We start from the raw sequence: 12,252 nt of genomic DNA, 5'->3' as shown, positions 1-12,252 counted from the left end.
CTGTCTTACAATTAATTTCCTTTTTTGCTTTCTCTGATAATCCAAAATGCTGACAGTTTCAGAAGGTTATATTTGACTCAGAAAAAAAAAGTGCATTTTTTTTCAAGGAAGTTCCCAGAAAAGGCTGAATTTTTGTGGCAGCTTAATGCTTGGCTACATTGCTGCTGAAAAAAATAAGTTAAAGATTAGCCCTATGTTTCAAAATGCAGTTTCTTCACATTCTTTTAATGTGGAAACATCAAGGGAAGAGCGCTTTATCTTCTCTGGAACACAGCTCATCAGTTTGGATTTGAAAGGAACAGAGCTTAAAATGATAATTTTGTTTTTAAACATCCCCTGAGATTTTATGTACTTATTCATTTGTGAAGTCGTTTGCTGTTTAGATTTTATTTTGTCAGTGTTCAGAGGGATGTCCAGCATTGAAGGCCTGAAGCACAGAGCACGTATATGGTCACAGTCAGGTAAGAGGCATACATTAGTTAGTGTAAGTCTTAATGTATGCATATAGAGTATGAAGCATCTTGTCTTATACAACTTTATTATTTGATTTTGAGCATAAAAATCGGACTTAAGAGGCAGAAGCACAAGAAAACTCTGTCTTTAGAAGGATGGAGAAGCAGCATGCATTCAACCTTCATTCCTTAAGACAAATATGATAGAATTACTCCAAAGAATGCCTCCCCGGTTTTAAATCATTTCTGTGATGATCTGCTTTGAACACCTGTAGGCAGCATGGCTATCTCACTGGTAAAACCAGGCTCGTGTGGAAAATACCACCTTTTCCTAATTAAATCTGTACCAACTCTGTCTGTGCCTGCCGTCCACCTATTTTGTGCGTGCTCGCGGATGCGGTTCAGGCTGGCAATACTCTGCTCTGCCCGAGCCCTGCGGGTGGGGGATGCTTCCCCGGTGTGGCCGGCGGGCCTTGGCAACAGCCCGCAGACACAGTACGGCTCTGGCTCACAATGCGGCGTTGTCTGCCCAGCTCCTATCCTCTTCTCCCCTTTTCCTTGACGTGGCGGGTACGGTTAACAAGCCCCAGCAGCTGGCCTAATCTGCGCAGACATCATCGCACGTGAATGGTGTGGGGAGAGGGGAGCAAGGGAAGAAATAAAACAGATAACAAGGAAAGGGAAAAAGTAGCACTGTAAACAAGCAGCGTGTTGGTTTTTTTTTGTTTTTTGTTTTTTTTCCTTTTTTTTTTCCCCCTCTTCACAGAGCAGGCTTTTGTGACTGCAGGCAGTATCTGTGCGCAGCCTGACTTCTAATCCATATCGCAAACAGCTTCCAGATGCCCGAGTCCCCACCACTATTCTGGCATCCCTACCATTCACAGATGCCTGTCTGTGAGGGGGGTCTGTAAGTAAAATTGGGTGTATTTTACTAATCATTCATTTCTAATCTTCCTGAAGGGGAACTTTTATTAATAAACTCTTTTCATCTCTTTGATTAGGAAGAAGATAATCGCTTAGTCATGTGAAAGGGGGCCAAAAAAAAAAAAAAAAGATTACTGGGGGGTCGTCTTTTCTAACATGTGCTTGAGTAGAAGGAAACAAATAAACGCAGAACAATGCGTGTACTAAATGGTTCCAGTCGAGCTCGAGCGGCAGAGGGATGTCTGAATAGAAGTGGCTCGGCAGGGCCGCCTCCCAATGCAGGCAGAACTAATTCCCCCCATCCTGCTGCCCGCTGGCAGGGCTGGCAGGTGTGCCGGGGGGGGGGGACACAGGCACATGGGCAGCCAGCACCCAGCTCGGCTCTGCACGGGGTGTGCGGGTTTGCCGCGGGGTGCCTGGTGGTGAGAAGCGATTTTTTTTCTGTGCCGCGTTCCATTCTTGCTTATCTTCTTCCCTTGTTATGCAGCCCAGATTTTTGTACTCGGGGTTAGCGCCACGCTAGCTCATACGCAATTTTCTCTAAAGGAAATGCATGTGGCCTGCTAACTTAATAACAAAGTACGGGTTGAAAAGAGATTTTCACAGTAAGGTGTGTTTTTCTTCTGAGCTACATTATGTTTCTATTTGAAACACGTCCTAGATTCGGTCTGCATTCATTGAATGCAACTTTATAATTTTAATAGTAAATAGTAGTGGATATCAACTCATAGTCCCGCTAACTCGCTTGTAGCCTGAGACTGATGCTGGCAGAATGCCTTATCAATATACCCTTTAGTCATGAAATTTTATTAAGCTGGGTCAATAAAAAAATTGACTCACCTGCCTCTAGGTTTGAATCAGATTTCTTTCTGCTTTACTCACTAGCTTTACTCACCTTGATTTGTATGATTGGGAACAAGCAGATATTATAATGGTGCAGTAAATATTGCCTTAGATAATTTTTATTCACCAGATTAAAAAAAAAGATCTTCTTAAGGCTGATAATATGTTTTTCCGTTCTGTACTGAAATTTAAATCTTAAGAACTGTCGATGCCTGCAATACTACAACCCCCAGTGCAACTGATCTTTTAAAAATGTGCTTTTATTAAACTTTTTGGGTTCTGGGATCACAGCAGTATAGGAGATTTTTGTAACAATTTCCATACTCCAAAAGTTAAAGCTTACTGTGCAACTGTGACTCCCTTATGTGTTGTCCTATGACACCTCAATTAGTTTTTCTGTCCTCCATCAGCACAGTACTTAAGAAATCTATCTAAGAAAGAGTGGACACTGCACTACCAAAAATGAAAATTTGAGAAAGATTTGGATTGCCTTACTTAATTCAATGTACCTCACCACCAAAGGGAAAAGTATGACTGTTCTGGAAAGTTTCATTGCTCTTGATTTTACAAGGAAATCATGAATATTTTCGAAATCTCTCTTTTTTTTTTCTTTTTTTTTTTTTCCTGTATTTCAAAATTGTCAGAGAACAAGAGTTACTCCAGGAAGAAAGCGAGAAACTTTCACATTTGCTGGAGATGAGGCTTTGAACATTTACTTAAAATGTGGCTTCGGGTCTCTTTGTCCTTAGGAGAAGCCTGGTTTTTCAGGTCAGAGGTAAGGAAGGACTCTGCCAGTCTGTGCTTCATGTTTGCAAAGGTTCCTTTTCACCAGAATTTCTGTTCTGAAGCTACGAATCCTTTTTGAACGAAGACATGTCAGAATAGATATGTCACTGGAATGGTTTGGGTTTGATGGATCGGTTTAATCAGAAAATTCCTGGCCAAATCTAATAACGTGTGTATGAAATATCAGGAAAAAATGATATACTTTCCCACAAGTGAAAGAGCAGTTTTATATAAAACTTGTACTGGAATAAAAACAATTAATCAATGATCATGTGTTTTTGTTTATCTGTGCTGTGGGTGTCGATTTTTTTGATTTTGACTTTAGTAATGCTTGACTCTATTTTCAAACTTCTGACATTAGAGATAAGTAAAGTAGGAACCTTGGCTTCCAGCTGTTATGAAGATTGAATGTCTAAGTCATAGCCACAGAGGAGAAATATGATGAAAATTTAAAGATTTTCAAAGTAGAAGAGAATCTAAAATGTTCTTCTTTTTTCAAGTTTACCCATTGATTATTGCATTATTATTGCAATATATTTTATTATATTCATTTTTTCTTATATAGTTTTTCAGTTCCCTTCCTGATACTGCCAGTACTGGGCTGAATAGCAGGCTTCAAGTATTGACATTATCAGAGTACTCAGATCATGATGAAGTTTTCTGTAGATGCAGAAGGTAACAAAAGTAATCTCCATCTCTCGTGCTAGCGGCTAGGATGTAGACAAAGAAACAGGAAAATCTGTCCCTGAAAGATGCCCAGTGGTCTGCAATGAGCTGCGTCATCATAGAATCATATAATGGCTCAGGATGGAAAGGACCTCAGACATCGCCTAGTTCCAACTCCTCTGACATGGGAAGGGATGCCAGTCAGTAAATCAGGCACTAGATCATGTTGCCCAGTGCCCCATCCGACCTGGCCTTGAACACCTCTAGGGATGGGGCATCTACGACTTCTCTAGGCAACCTGTTCCAGCACCTCACCACTGTCTCAGTAAATAACGTACCTCTGATGACTCATATAGATCTCCACTGACATCTAACAACCAGTGCTGTTTTCATACTATCCATTGCATAACATTTTTGTGACACCTGTGGTTTTTCAGGGACTGCTTGGAAGATATCAGTGCTATAACAAACACGCTACAGCTGACTACAAAATACAGATGTCCTGGAATCAAGGTCTAGATGCAAAGAGTGCTTCTTAATGCATTACTGGACAGAGGCTGGCTTTCAAGCAAGACCCAGCTGGTCAGAACTCGAATAAGGGGATTTGTCCTAAAGTTTTCTAATTCAGTTCATATTGTTGTTTCAGTCTATTGCTTATTATACATTCTCTTTGTGAATGCTACTTCATAGGTGTTCCAAAATTTCTGTATTCTGGATCTTTATGTATAGTAAGAGTAGGGAAACAGGCAAAATGAGGGTTTATTTTAGCAGTTCCATCATTGCCAAAATGCCAGACTGTCCCCTGCTCAGTCTCCATTCTCCAGAATAGGCAACTGCCCCCAAGGAAGGGTCCAGCTCCTGCTTGCACAGTAGTAAAAGGCCTGATGACCTACTTATAAGGACACAGATATGTGGGTGGAACGTGGTGTACGGAGATTCTGTTTCTGCTGTACTTCTGCATTTCCCTTGGATGTCAGTAAGCAGTCTAGTTCATAAAGTATTTGTACATTAGAACTCTGTAAATTTACTCAGTTGTGACAAATTATTTTTAGCTGTAAAAAATTTCACTGAAAAGAACATGCATGGAGACCAAAACACAAACCATATGAAAACCATGAAGAATATTGGGTCAAAAAAGCATGACAAAAATCATGGCTGTTAAAGCTTTAGTCTAACAATGAGAAAGATATTATCCCCTAAATACAGGTGTCACTTCTCTGTCAGTACACTTTAATTGTTTTGAATTTAATAGCACGTATATTCCCATGTGTGAGAAAAGGGTCCTGGTTAATTTTTATATGCAATAAATGGACCTTTGGGCATATTTTACCTTAATGCTTTTTCCTTTGTTTGAGAAAAAGAGCTCTCAATCAGAAAAGCAAGAGATTAACTTAGACTGCAGCATGGATGCTGGCCTGTTCCATTAAGTGCACTGCTGATAATAGGTATACCAGATCATGAATTACAATAGATTGTTCCTTTGCTTCTAAAGTTTCCTTCTTTTGGGTCTTTCTGAGAGAAAAAAAAAAAAAAAAAAAAAAAAAAAAAAAAAAAAAAAAACCAACAGAGACACTTTAAACAGCAGCATGAGATTTCGTGATAAAGTTTTGAAAGCACACTGAAAATCTAAAAAAAAGTTAGGCCTGCATAATGACTTATTAGCATCTGATTTGTCTGTATGCAAAAAGCTGCTGTCTTTGTTGAAACTGTTGTTTTTGGAGTTGTACTGAGTAGAAATAGATGCTGTTTTTATGCATATGAGTAAAATGTTCATCAAAAACAGATCAGAGTTTTCTTCACAGTTTTCATTCATTTATTTCTTCAAATGCCAGCATCAGTTTTGTCAAATGTTAAAGCTGTATGTTCACCTTCCCTGGCCCCAGTGACATCTGCAGTAATAAATGTTTCTGAATTTGCTATGAGCAATGTCAGATCTGCTGGAAGTTTAGTTAGCACTCTTTCATTTCACTTCTGCCAATTTGGAGAGAAGTTCTCTTCACCTCTTCTATTTCATCAAGTATCATAGTGATGTTTGGATGAGTCTTAGGCTCTCCTTCCTTAAACACACTCCTGTTATTTCATGTAGTTTGACTGTTATGCTTACAATTCACTTTTTGCTAAACTCTGCAGAAATAAACTGTGACAAATTACTACACAACTGTGAAACACAGCTTTTTGTTTTGCTTGCTTATTTTTGTATTGCTTTAAGGCAAGCCTGCAGCTTCAGACCTTCAGTTTTATCTAAAGGCCAGCCTTAACCACAACCTTACTGTTCTCACAAAATGCTGCTCCTGAAATTCAGTGGGAAAAATCCTTTTTCTCTTTTTTTAAGGTCTGTATCTTTCAGACTTAAGCCAGCTCTTACGAATGCACTCATGATGTCAATGGTTGACTGAAATTACCCTCTGTAACTGAACTTCAGCTCTTAAAGCTGAAGATTAGGTCATTTCTTTAATTCCAGATGTGGTTCTCTAATACTGGTGGACCATAGCTCAGGAACTGTTAACACCTAGGCCTCTCCTTATTCCATCAGACCATGCTGCCTTCTGACTATAGAAGATGTTTCCCAATTAGATGTAAATTATATGGTTTTATATATTATGTTTAATTAAAGTGAGCAAATAGTTGTGACAACTGGCAAGATGGTTATTTTGTATTGTCTCGGGCTCAGCTACAGCTACAAAAGGGGCATGCAATCAGCAGTTGTCTTTAAAAAGAGCAGTTAGAATAAAATGATTAGTTTAATCAATTTAGACCTATTGTCTTAAACAAATAGAGCTCCTAGAATAGCTCTCTCTGTTCAGACTGGAAGAAGAATTTGTATGACTGATTTTTTTTATTTTTTTTTTAAGTACCGACCCTTTGTCTTAAAAGGAAAAAAATAAAAAAAAATAAAATGTGTATTTTCTATAACCGACATTTTAATATGTTTGCCAAGGAAATGTAGTTCAAGGACACTTAATTTTCTGATACAAGTGGTATCTCTTAAAAACAAGGAAATATTTTAGGGCTTTATGAAAGGTGTAGATAGAAAGTATTCAAGATTTGTTTCCCTTTCTGACTTACTTGTAGTTCAGTAGGATCTTAAGGAACTACTCAGAGCACACAACGAGACAGAAGGTGGGTGAAGGCCATTTTAGCAGAAGACATGCACATGCTACATGCCCACTTTATGAGAATAGTTTTGTTCTGTGTGATTCTCATACACCATTTTTTTACAGTGCATAAACAGCACGTGAATGACTCAGGGACTTGAAATGTGTTTCTGGAATTCATTGAGTTGCACACTGTAATCACTTAATCTGCTTCAGGTCAGTTTGGATCCTTTGGTGAGTAAATATACATACAGCAAACTCATTCCAAGACATGCTTAAAGCAAAGTATAAGTGTGACTTGTCCTATTCAATTCCTCTGAAAGCCATCTTTTATTTTTAAAACGCTGTTTGTGTGTGGTTTGTTAAAAGAGAGATCTGATCCTAGAAGGCAAAGTCCTTACAGCCCACTGAAATTGGTAAGAATATTTCTACTGAAACCCACAACATTTAGATTCAGCCAAGTGAACTGTGTTTATTTATGTCTTTAAAGGAAATTAGTTTTCCTAATTGCCTCTTTGATTATTTTATCATACTGTACTGAAATATTTGGACTCAAATTCTTGCGCACTCAGAATACTTCAGCTGTTCATCTTTAATCAAATTATTGGATTGATACATTAGCAAACTATTAATTCGAGGTTCTTTGAAATTGGTCTAAACCACTATGGCAGTACTCTTAATCAGCAATATGCGTACTGTTATCAGTATACTTTACATTACAATGATAGACATTGATTAAGTTGTTCTTAATGGATTATCAGATATTATCTCCTGTGCAATTTGTAAAGAATTAAGTGAATAATTTTCCATTTTGGGATCCAAGCAGATCTGATTTTCTCTAACTAAGTATGATTTATAATGAGAATAGACTAACAATTAGTTTTCTGTAGCATCTGAGGATTAAATATCTGAATGCAGTTTAGACGTACAGATTTACAAGGATACGGGTAAGAGAAAAATCAGGTATTCATAGAAATTGTGCCGTTAGAAACATAATAATTTTAAATGCCTCTTATAATAAAAAATAAAAGCTTTAGAGATAACGTTACCCAGCACATTCCTTCAGACAGTGAAATGCCCTGGCATTCTACAGCTTAAATATTTCAAAGCTCTGCTGAATGATCAAATAGATTAGATAGTGTATTAAAGTGTAAGGATCGTATGTGTACATTTGCTATAAAAGTTAATTTTACTTTCGTTCATTGACATCCTCTTATTTTAAGAGTTATTACCTAATACATTCTTTCATATAAACCCTATTTGAGTTAGCTTTCAACTATTGTCTAACTTTCAGTTTGCTCTGTGTTAAGCGATGATGATTATGTAGCATATCTTGGTCAAGTCTGATAATTGAAAAGTTATAGAGCTTAGCCCTAAGGCTGAATTGTATTGTATACTGACATGTCAAAACTCCAGATTTTCTTTTACTTACTGCAATTTTTCCTATATTTTACCATGAAATGAAAAAGTCGGTGTACATGAAACACCTAGTTTCTAGATTTTAGGCCATGAATTAAGACAGATCTAGTGTTGGTTTATACAATAAACACTACTGCTTTTATGCTTGTCCCCCCCCAGTTATAAAGTGTATTCTTATTTATGGTTCTTTAATGTAATAAAGCAGCTATTATTAAAATGCCAGAATCAGTCAAAACATGGACTATTTTTTGCTACAGCAGATTCCTGTTTTCATTCATGACTCAGGATAATTGTTGAAAGAAAATAAAGGTCTTGATTTTAAAGAATAATCTGGACAGGTTGGAGTTCAAGTTGGGACAGTAATTTTGAAGGTAGTGGTGTAAAATATTGAATTGATTACATCTGACAGAAATGATGAATTAATTAATCTATTCAACTGATTTTCATGGTCAATATACTTTACAGTCTTCATATAATGATGGAAAAATCTTTTTTTCAGATTTATATATTCATCCTTACTATGCTAGCTCATGTTTCATTACAGCTTAACACTGAAAAAAAAAAAAAAGAATTGTCTTTGGATAGCGTGATTAAACAATTGATTCAGTTCTAAACATCTGAAACAGTATACAAAGTGACAGCTGCATTTGGGTAAATACATCAAATATACAGAAATGTATAAAACTTAATCACGTCATTTATGGTGAGGTTGTTAAGCTGCAAATTGGATTGGAGAACATGTTAAAAATAAAAGAGTCACCTTAACAGTCTGCCCATACTGCTCCTTTACATTAATGGGAAACTAACTTTGCATCAACAAGAAATGAATTGGATTTCGTTCATAAGCAGGTCTTGAATATTACTTAGTTCTTGCCAGGACTACATACAGAGTTGTGGAAGTGTCAGTCATAAATTATGTCTGTTAATGGACTTGCTAGGAAGAGGGATATTCTTATTATGTGGCCAAGAGAAAGAACAGTATTTAATCAGCATGGTAGGGGAAACATGTATGGCATCTCTAACAAATGATACTGAAAGATAGCAAGGAAAAAATTACAAATTTAACAGAAAGATCCAAATTATAGCTTGTTCCTTTAGAACCCCAAATGGTGTTTAACACTGAGGCAGAGGCCCTCTGAGGCTCTCAAGTCTTGAACTAAAGGTTTCATTCACCTATGGGCTAGAAAACATAGCTAGCTTCCCTTTTTTAGGTATTCCTATCTGACAGAGTATGGTCTCATTATCTGCAAAATGCTATAAAAGGAAATGTTTTGTGACCCCCAGAACAGCAATAGGGATGATAAAACCCTACGAATCTCTCTCTCTCTAATTATTTTTGTCTATTTTGGATCTTAACTTAAAACATCTGGAAGAGCAAGCACTTTTGAGACTGATACTGAGTTAGGTTTTCCAATGCTCTCTCTTGATTAGTAGATAGATTAGTGTGCACGAGCAGGGAAATAGCCAGGCCTTGGAGATTTTTCTTATGGATAAATTATTTAAATTAGAACCGTTTCTCTCTAGGGAACAGAATACAGGACAAAACCAAACAAACAAACAAAATCCAGGGGAATTGTTTCAATTGTTTCAAATCCTGGGAGACAATACTTTATGCTGGCATGCAGGATCATGCTAAAAACTAAAAAGATTAAAAAAAAAAAAAAAAAAAAAAAAGCAAAGGATGGAGAATTAATGCTACCTTTATTTTAAAAGAAAGCAACGAATGCAAGAAAAGATAAAAATTTCTTTGGCAAGATCATACAGGCTTCCACCAGGAAACCTCATCTCCCCGATTCTTTAAATCTTATTCAGGTACTTGAGCAGATTGATTGTTATCTTGCAGCCACAGCAACGTCTGTAGGGCTAAATGCTTGAAGAAGACCACAACAGACCACAACATTGTATGTGCTCAAAGACCCTATAATTCCAATAGTTTATATACCTGAGCAGTTTACGTGCTTTAAGAAGACCCTGATAGTTTAAATATCGTCCTGTAGAAAGTTCACAATAGTGGAATAGTTAAAAAAAATGGATTTAGTCGACCTTGTTCAGATACATTGTTTAGTAACTTCGACTAATGAATTACAAATTCACAAATTACAGATTCATGGATCAATTTAAATCTTGTTGAGTGTGGGTAAAAATTGTTTCAATGGAGGGATCACCCCCAATCCATTTATTGTTACCAGAATTCAAAGCAAGCTGAAGTTGAGATAGCTTTATTGTATAGCTAAAAGGTACTTAAGTAAAATGACCCTGAAAATTAATTTAAATTTCTTAATTTCTTTTGAATTAAAAGGTAAAGATACTTTGAGTGCCTGCTAACTCCAGATAGTAGGCCATATTGCCTGTGCAGCCTGTTGCCTCTGTATCTTGGACCCTAAACTGAACTTAGATGTTATTGGTGAAGTCTGGACACTATTAGACCCACTAACTTAGCAGAGCTAATATTTAAATCAAATCTTGGTTTCTGAAACGCTGAATGAGGACAAAACAATGGGGAACTCTGAGCAATCATTCCTATTTCCTCCGCCTCTACCAAGTCAGTTGGGTTGGATTTTGGAATACTGCTAAACTTCAGTGTGGGAGCATTGTTGGAAGGCAGTGTGACAGTTGGATTCACAGATGATCACAGTTCACTGAACATTAAAGATGCATTACCCATTATAGTTACTTTGTGAAGTTATTTTGGTAACGACCATAGAGCTTCAACCATTTTCAGTATTATCAGTGAAACTGAAATAGCACAACTAAGTCTGGCTGCAGACAGTGGGGAACAAAACAACAACAAAAATCCCAACAAAAGCTGCAAACAAAACCAGTGCACATTATGCAGAAATTGCCTTGGCATGCAGGTCATTGGTGATTTCATTTGTAAGTAATGTTTTGATTGTCACAGATTATATGTTGCTCTCATCCCCCTGACATTTGTTGTACAGCGGGATTGATTTTTGTGCTCCAGTATGAAAAGGTCACTTTGATCAATGCAATGTAATTGGCACTAAATTAGGATCATATCAGGTTATTTTGCTATTTAATGATGAAATATTAAAGAATAGCATGGGAAGATTGCAGGCACTAAAGTGCACTTTAAACCTGCTGTAATGATGTTTTATTTTGTGGGGAAAATGGAGAGAAAAACAACTAAAGTGCAGAAAATGACTGTGATGTATTGGAAGAGTAGCCTGGAATTATATATTTTCACTTGAAATAGACTGAAAGCCCCAGATACAAAACACCATACTCGACAGTCAGTCATGAATATGTTATACACAGTGAGCATTTATTAGAAGTTTTAATGAAGATTGTTCTCATTATGTATTAGTTACATATGTTAAGTCTTTACAGTCTGTGTACAATGTAATGATTGGTCAAAAGTAGATTGCTGCCATTATGCACTTGGGCCAGGATTCAAGGCAATACTTGAGGTGTGTTGGGTACCATTACACTCAAAATCAAACAGACTCATCATTAGTGTACACCTGCATGGGACAGATATAAGGATTTAAACCCATAAAAGGCTTCCCAAACCAGCATGGTACAAATGTCCCTGGATTTCAGTGTCTTTAAAAAGTTGTTTTCATGTTTTACTCGTGCTACTGATTTTAAGTCCAAAAGTTGTTTGCTTCACTCCCCTCAGTATCACATTAGTATTTGTAGAACAGTATCTGTAGTATAGAGGCAAGGTTAACATCTTAACCTTTTAAGTTTGAGCTCCAGATAGATAATGTACTTAAGGAGAGCAAAGCTCCAATGTGATTTCTTTCAACACTGGGTGCCTTTAACGAGTAATCTTTTGATTAAGATTTTCTAAAGAGTGAATGCAGTACACACCAGTGTTGGCTTACCAAAAAACTGTCCTAAGGTGGGTGATGAGAACTGTGTATTGAATCCCATATTTGAGCACCATACGACTTAAATGGGATGTTGAATGCTCAAATCTCATTAAATTAAAAATAAAAATCAGCCAGCCTAAGGCAAAGTTGTTCTGTTGTTTTTCAAGTAAATCCAGTAAAAAGTGATTTAGATGTATTTCCATTAGTTCATTTTAAAAAATATCGGATACT

Source organism: Phasianus colchicus, chromosome 3, assembly GCF_987193195.1.
Source record: "Phasianus colchicus chromosome 3, bPhaCol1.hap1.1, whole genome shotgun sequence".
Taxonomy (NCBI): domain Eukaryota; kingdom Metazoa; phylum Chordata; class Aves; order Galliformes; family Phasianidae; genus Phasianus; species Phasianus colchicus.
The sequence above is the reverse complement of the archived record's forward strand: the minus strand, read 5'-3'. Positions refer to the sequence as shown.